Source organism: Acanthopagrus latus, chromosome 18 (genome assembly GCF_904848185.1).
Source record: "Acanthopagrus latus isolate v.2019 chromosome 18, fAcaLat1.1, whole genome shotgun sequence".
Lineage (NCBI taxonomy): Eukaryota > Metazoa > Chordata > Actinopteri > Spariformes > Sparidae > Acanthopagrus > Acanthopagrus latus.
Window position 1 is genome coordinate 5,001,581 of NC_051056.1, and position 8,536 is coordinate 5,010,116.

The 8,536-nt window shown below is 41.2% G+C and overlaps 1 long non-coding RNA gene across 1 annotated transcript; it reads right to left on the minus strand.

Moving 5' to 3' along the window:
• Positions 1 to 1,322: 1,322 nt before the first annotated feature.
• LOC119007933 lies at positions 1,323 to 4,300 on the minus strand. The gene is made up of 3 exons (XR_005071279.1): positions 4,154 to 4,300; positions 1,983 to 2,235; positions 1,323 to 1,344 (listed from the first exon to the last, which is right to left on the minus strand). It is a non-coding gene; the product is annotated as an uncharacterized LOC119007933 (long non-coding RNA).
• Positions 4,301 to 8,536: the final 4,236 nt, after the last annotated feature.

An 8,536-nucleotide genomic window follows, 5' to 3' on the forward strand; every position in this document is an offset into this window, starting at 1 on the left:
GTTGCTCCTGTCCTAGCTTCTTCAAAACTTGTTACTGGCATCAAATTCAGAACATACATTTTAAATTGGTGAGGTAAAATATAAAATATATTGTCTTTATACTGTACTCTACTATATTGAGATTGTGTCAAAAATGATTAGCATATGATCACACTTTGATTTATGTGTTAGGATTATGGCAAAACCTTTACAAAGAAGAAAAAGTCGAGTGAGGAAAAACTATTGAGAAAAAACAACCTTTTGACAGGAAAAAAAAAAACAAAAAACAGATGAAAGAAACTTCAGGAGGAGCAACAGAGGAGGGATCCCTCTCCCAGGACAGACTGACATGCAGTGAATGTGGCGTGTACAGTACAGAACAACAAAATCACAGTTTACAAAATTCCATGTGAGGATTGTGGATCCAGGTGACGCCCGAGACAAGGCATCACTAAGCAGTGCTCGAGTCACACGACACACAGCTGTCAGAAGTTCAACAACACTGTATTCGATATGCATTGCCCCAAACCCATCTGTGGTCCTGAATTTCAGCAGGCTGTTTCTGTGCCTGCACCTTTAAATGCTAATGAGCTCAAAAGCTGTGTTTGTCTCTGACACAGTCTCCAAACTCTTGGACACTGTTAGCATCGTCTCTGTCTCCAGTCTGCATGTTTGCAGACTTTTTACTGTGACACCCAAGCTACATCATAATATTATTAATATAAAACTTGCTTCAAACGCCATTGCATAGCAGACCGAAACGGAGCTAACTAGTTAGCCAGTTTCAAGCTGACTTCAACATACTCATAGGCAACTGTATATACGATCAAAACGTGGTGACACTTACCTGTGGCTCGGGTGCAGTTGCTGGGTCTGGTATGGTTGGGACTGATCCTTTTACGAGGGTCAGTGTCGAGGCAAAACCAGCTTTGTACTGACACTTGTGACTGAAGCAGTCCGACGTAAAGTGGTTAGCATACACATACAAACTTACACAAACGGCACACTTTGTCTCTTCTGTTGTTCTGTAGCTGGGACTGAATATAGGCACTGATGTTGATTTTTACAACCAACAACAGAGCAATTTGCATGTCTAGTTCTGAGCGATGACATTGTGAAACACTGCTGTCTTACCGCTGGACACACCAAACTTCACCTCGCGGATGAACGCCCCCTCTTGGATATCTCGTATCACCGCTCAGAGGAGGTCGGCCTATGATAATGACTCCTTTCGTTACGTAACAACAGTAGCTGAATCTGAACAGCCTGTAGGGGCGCTGTGTTACCAGAGGGTGGGCTGCAGAGACCATGCAGGAATCACTTGTTTTCCTCATTCTGGGAGTTGGCAGGCTCAGGGAGGACCAGCTTGTATATGTAGAGACCAACGAAAACGTGTTTTTCATAATATGGAACCTTTAAAAATCATAGAAATCTTCACAACATAAAACAAGTCTCTCTGCAAGCAACAATACGCTGTCATTTTGCATCCTGGCAGATCAGATTTCTCGATTATGTTAAAAAAGCAACAGATTTATGTGGCATTGCTTTTCTCATCAAATGCATTCACAGTTGTGAATTATTAGTAAATAAATGTGATGTCTAGGAGGCATTGTTGTGACACTAGGGTTGCAATGGAATTACTTTTTCATCAACACTTATGATAACCCGTAGGCTTTTGTTTTTTGAGGAACAAATGCTTTATTGTAGTTTCACAAAAAAATATCCAACAAATATTGAAATTGATAGAAACCTTTTTATAACTATATATGTACTTAAAAAAAACAAAACCAAAGAAAACCCAACATAATTTTATCCTGTAGATAAGCAAAGATTCACATTCTAATAAATATCATGGACTGTATGTGACACATGTCCATACATTTTTGGCTCAAAAAAGATAACAAGAGCACATTCAGGAGCTTCTGAATTATTATAATTCTTTAAAATAAGATGATATATGGTATGCATCCTTTATTCATAAAAAATCTGTAGAAGATCTTTACCACATCTTGGCCCACAGTTGAGCTGCTGAAACCAGGAGATCACTCTGGGTAATTAACATGAGCTAATGTTTGGACAGGAGACAGCAGGTGTTCCCAGCTCACCACGACGTCCCACGGAGAGGGATAAAGGCTAACATATGATCTTCACTCCCGCTCATTAGATGACCTTTCAAACGATTGCCTTGATTAAGCTGCACATTAGTCACGTACTTCCAGTGGAGCTGCTCAGTTAGCCCGGTAAAGTCTGGAGGTCCTGAGAGACAGAGAGTATTTTCTGCTGTAAAGCATGAGGGGAGTTTGATTTTAAATGTTTACAAAAAAAAGAAAAACGCGTTTCACTTGTTAACCAGACAATTTGTTGAATCCAAACCTCATCCCTTCTTTTGTTTTTCTGCTTCCATCATGCTTTGAGTTTAAATTATAGCGTGGCTCTCGCTCCAAAATCTCAGCTCTGTCAAAAAAGTTTTATTCATACTCCTTCATTCTCTTTTTCTCGTGGCTGTAAGGTTTATAGGGTTTATAAGGCTTGTGTTATTCTATACCCTTCTACCTGATTGTCTCCCAGGACTTCCTTGTCAAAGGTCAGTGGCATCCTGCCCCAAGCTCATTGGTTCATAATGAAGACACAAATGTCTGAAAACAGGTCACAGATCTATAGCTGGGTATTTGTCTTTTTTTGCAAATGTAACTCAAATAGTACATGAGGTTTGTTTCTATTTTCAGCTGCTGGTTGATATGCCCTCCCGATTATTTCTGGAAGCAAGACGTGTGCAGCACATGAGATGGACTCAGAATAAGCTTGATGAAGGAACATCCCACCCACTCTAACTGTGTTGCTCACTGACGCCTTAGTGGACAACAATAAGCTCTACACTGCACAGGGAAATGAGACATATTGGGCTTTAGTCTGGGTGCAGTCGACCCGTTGTCTGTCAGCACGTTGACCCTCGTGATTTCCTTACAAACAAGCCCTGAACATGCAAGAACTTGAAACTCTACAACCAGCAATTCAGTTTAAATGAACTAGAACATCCCTCAACAACAAACACAAAAACTCCTCCTCAAGAGCCAAGGAAGCATTCAAGAATAGTCTTAAAAAGACAACTACAACAATGTGCAAATGAAAAGAGTGTCTAGTTGACAAGTTAGGATATGCTTCTGCAACTTCAGAGTTACTGCCCAGTTTGTGTGTGTATAGGGTGTGTATGAAATGCGTGGCTGTGTGTCCTTAAAGGCACTGATCACTTTGAGTTGAAGACCGGGTCGCCCTTCTGCCCATTTATTCTCTTGTTAGGAGGAGGCGGGGTTTACAGATTAAAGCCTTGGACCGAGTTCCTGAATGGGAAATTGCTGTGGTTTGGTCCAACTGTAGAAAATTGTTTGTACATTACAAATCCAAGCACCGAATAAAGAGAAGGTACAACCCTCAATACAACACTTCCACTGGTGTATGAAGGTTAAAAACATTGAACTACTTCATGCATCAGTAGAGAAGGGTTTGCACTCGCTGTGAATCAGCAAGCAGGCCTGTTGTTCTCTCTGTAAAACAAACACAGGGCTGTATACAGAGGCTTTGGGTAGGGGAACATTTACATTTGCTCTGCGTTTATTGAAAGAATAAACTATAGTGCTTCTTCGGGTTTTGGGACACACAGATGGCCGACAGGGAGAGTTCAACCCAGACACTGTTTTTATTAATCTTTTTTTTTTCTTTTTCAGGAACAAAGTCCTCTGGCTTCTCTCTAGACCCACTGAAAAAAAGACATTTAATAAAACAGATAGAAGCATATTAAGGATCAGTAGAGAAATAACAGTACAAATACGAAATGTATGGTTATGAGGGTGTCCTCATGGGGTCTAAGTTAACACCATGTAATTAAAATGTTCCTGGGGTCTTTTATCGCACACATTTTCCCTCTTACTTCTATATGCTATCTAGCAATCATCTGTAGTTTTCATATCATCTCAGTATGCCTGAAGCACCTGAACATAAGACTTGAACTTGCTGGCTGTGTATGCAGAGCTTCCTGGAGCTTTTGTGGTCCTAGGAGAGGTCAGGTGAACTCCCCCAACAGTTGCTGGCTGCGAGGCATGTGTGTAGATGTGAAGCATTTCCCTGCAAATCCCTCTAACAGCAACAATCGGCCATTTACCTGCGGGGGAAACCTTACCCGTCAGCGGAAAACGATCCAATTTCAGCCACGTAAGCAGAAAAAGTTTATTTTCATTTACAAATTCAGACCGAGAGAGAGTTCTCTTATTGAGGAACTAGGGGATTTCAAACACGATGCAATTAAACCAAGGAATTTCCTCCTCACTCTTTCTGTCAGTCTCTCCCTCTCTGCAGGTTTCACAAAATGCAGCTGTCAGGAGTTCTATCCGGTTTCCCATGGTGTGTTCTATTATTTAGAGCTTCTTGATTTATCCTTTGATGTAGGTAAATTAAAATGACAGATTGTCAGACAGGCTATACTGTGGCGTCTGTTGCACCCAGAAGACATTTGTCCCAGGATGAGCAGTTATGGAGTTGCAAAGTTATCTCAAGTTTCTTGGGACTCGAGTCTGAAAAGTAAAGATGTCACAAACAAAACCTGTTAATCTGAAACAAACTAGAATGATTCATATGGTTTGGAACTGTTTGCTCAGAGATGTGGATCTCAGTAAAAGGGTCCCGTGACGGGAGCAAAAACAAACTTTATCTCCAGCCAATTTTAGTCTCCAGCTCTGCTGTAATTACAGCATCCATCACAGATAAAGAGGACGGCTCTCTACAGCTGCCACCTTTAAGGCGGACATAGGAAGCACCGCAGCTAAATGGGCTCGATAATTACCCACTGTCGGCCTACCCACATACACTGTATGAACTTCAGGTCTCCAACGTAAAACAGAGCCTCATATATAAGGCAGTCAAACCCACATGTCTGATACCCTCTCATTAGACCTATGTGACACTTTGGCCAAACTTTGGAGCAACAGACTCAACTTTGTGTAAACACGTTGCTAAAGATCTGACATGGAGATGACGAGGCACTCACATAATTACCATCCCTGGCTTCTAGGAAGAGACACGCATAGTAATGTCACATCCGGTAGACCCCATGGGACCTGATGATAATACTATAGTCACTGGGGAGAGACAAATGCACATCTGATCCCGTTTAAAAAGGCCATGAATCACACATATAATGTTTGTCGATTTAAAAGATCATTTTCCATTTCAAGAAAGTCACATTTTGTCGAACAGATGGATATATACACTTAAGTTATTTATTAAACTGCTCAGTTGCCAACACCAACAACTCAACACCGAAAATGTATAAAAAGATGAACATCTGAATAATTCTGACCATACTGATAACTGCAGTTATGTGAGAAGAGATTTAATTGGTTTGAGTGAGAATGAGTGAGCTAAATTACAGGACGGAGAGTGTTAAACTGTTGGGTGTGTAGTAATAATCTGTAATCATGTATTTTCACAGTCTTATGTAGTTTTATGACAGCTGCAAGTTGAAAAAAAATATTTTAAATTGATAAACATCATGTATGTAATTCATGGCACTATTCAAACAGGATCAGACAGTGGTCTGTGTCTTGCCTTGCACTACCATACATATTTGTTTTTTTTTCCTGAAATAAGGGTGAAGGGGCTTGACTTCAACTCTTGTCTGAAGAGCTGCTAATGAACTTTTCTTCAGCCATTCACCTGGTCGGTATTGTGTTTTATTCCCTGGTCTGCGTCATTCCTGCCACCACTTATCCAAACATTTCAGAGGAGGTTTGCGCTGCCCTTTCAGAATATAATCACCCTCTGTACTCTGAGTGTGCTGTTCTTGCTCATTGTAGACTGTAGAAACACTTTTTTATGACAACCCCAAACAAATTATTAAATGCTCCCTTTTAGAAGCTTGAACATGTTTTTTTCCTATTCACAATCATTGTTTTCATTTGTTTTCTCACTTGTCTATGATGAAATTCATGCATTCACTGGCAAACATAAAACATCCAAGCATCCATGTTGGCCTGTTTTTGTATGTATGGATATCCGAGCGAATCCACACATACAGATTACATTAAATCTTGTGCTCACATGTGAATAGACAAATAAGCAAAAACATCTCGAACGCTCTCTATCTCTTTCTTTCACACCAGATTAGTCTCAAACACTGAAGCATGGAGATCTGTCTGATGTATGTAGCCTCTATAATCTCCTGGATGTTGTGGCTAAAACTGAAATATCCTTCATGTCTGTTGTCCTCACATTCATTCTGCAGCGCACTGAAGGCTAAGCTTTATAAAAGCACGCTGAAGTGGGTACTTACAAAGAGTTTCCTTGCTTCAGAAATATCACACATGAACAGCAGTGAGGAAACACTTACACAACACACTGTTTTCACATATTTCAGAGGGGATATTGTGTGTGTGGGTTCATATCTGTGCTTGTTATATCCTGGGGCTTCAGAGGCAAGGACAACTTTTCTTAAACATCTAATCTCGTGTCCTCATCTCAGAGGTGGAAAAAAAAAGAAAAAAATGTATCTTCCAACACGCTTATCAGCTGTACACCGCTAAACAGTGGAGAAGCTTGAGGAATATGTAAGCCACTTTACGGTAGCAGGCTGTGTCTGGCCCAGGGGACAATTTAAAAGATGTTGACCTTTTTGATCAGACAGCGATTCTGGATTATATTTTATACTGCTGCTTCTTTATTTTGGTGATAAGGTCTAAGCCTAAAATTGTCTTTTCTAAATCCAGTGCCAGAAGCCCCCCCCAGTCCGTGCTCATTTAAAAACACTAGAGGGTAATCAAAGATGGATGCATATGGTAAACAACTGTACTCAAGCATCTTTGGGACACGCCGGAACAAGTCTGATCCATGGCGGTCCCTGTGTGGACTGCACATGTATCTGAGCTGTTGAGGCGTGGACACAGGACCTCTAGGGGGTGTTCTTTGGTGTTCAGGGTGTTGTACGCAGATCCTCCGTGTCCTGGTGGCCGTGAGGTGTGTCCTGCAGGTGCTTGACTGGATTGGGATCTGTGGAATTTGAAGGCAAGGTTGATGCCTGGCTTTCCTTCTGCACTTCCTTTCTCAGGTCCTCTATTTCTCTGGGCTTTTCCTTGTTGGTTCATGAACTTGTGACATGGATGAGCTGCTCTTGCTCATCAGAGGATCTGGCTCAGTGGGCCGTTCTGTCCACTCCGTTACACTACGCTGTAGTACTTCAAGGGTATAGCCATTTCAAACAGTGTCGGTACTGCGCCTTCTACATGCCTCCTTCATCCAACAAGGTTGATGGCTCTATGAGCTGTAAAGGGTCTGCTGCACACATTTGTGTGAGGGGAGATGGTTGAATTATCCTGCTGTGTGTTGCCAGTCATTGCCCTCTCAGGTTGCAATAGTTTGAAAGACATGGGTAAAAGAATATAGTGAGGTACGTTCTTTTGGGTTCATGAATTCCTTCCACAGAATAGCTGCTGCATGACTACATGACCTCCCTAACCTTTCTGTGCTTTTGTAATTGTAAAATTCTTCGCCGTTGACACCTTCAGAAAATACAAGATAATTAACTATGTCAGTGTAGCTAACATCGGGCCATTGCTTCATGTCATCTACACACTCCTTGAGGCACTGTTTCAGAACTGTCCTCATGACTTTTTAAAACATTTGTACTCTGTATCCATCTCCACTTTTTGTCCATTCTGTCACTTTCTTTGTGTTAAACGCCATTTTTTAGAGCGAGCATGACAGCTACGCTAGCGTAAACACAGAGTTCGACCAGTTCAACCAGAAGAGCAAAACCGACTACCGCTATGGACCATGGGTAAACTCGCTAAGTCAGGAATAAGGTGGATAGTTGCAAGTCCACTGCCATCCCTTCCACCTCCCCAACACAAAAGTGGGCCCATATATATGTAATGTAAACAATTTGTGGTACATATAGCCTACAGATCTGAATGTATCGCTGGCTTACAAAAACATAAACTGAGCCTTTGGGCTGGCTACCTAGATGGCTCCAAGTTACAGTAACAGAGAGAAATATATATTTGGAATTGAAAGTGTGCCACAAAGCCTGCATGTAGCCAGACCAAACTACTTCTCTATTCTCAATATATGGTGGATTCAAACATGTTGCAATGTGGTGACCATCTTGAAACCGTCCCTGATAAATTCAGCATCAGCAAGGCAATCAAAATGAAAAATGGCCAGTAAAATCAGACAACATAGAACCATTCCAGCTGTAAAATACACAGACATTAAGACAGTAGATAAACTAGACATATGAGTTAGAGGAAGTGAATTTCCCCGAAAACATCATTCACACTTGTTTTTGGGACATTTATGTTTTTAAAGCACTGTGTGGCCCCAAATTGATTTGTTTCTGTTCACTGCTGCTTAATCTCACCGTGAGCAATTTGCCCTGCTTACATTTACATTTATATTTACCAGGGACCATTAAAATGTTGAAGGAGACAAGCTCAGACACAGCAGCAGAGGCAGTCAAGCATTTTCCAAAGGATCGTTTACGTATTCTGTCAATGCTTAAAGTTATCTTCAT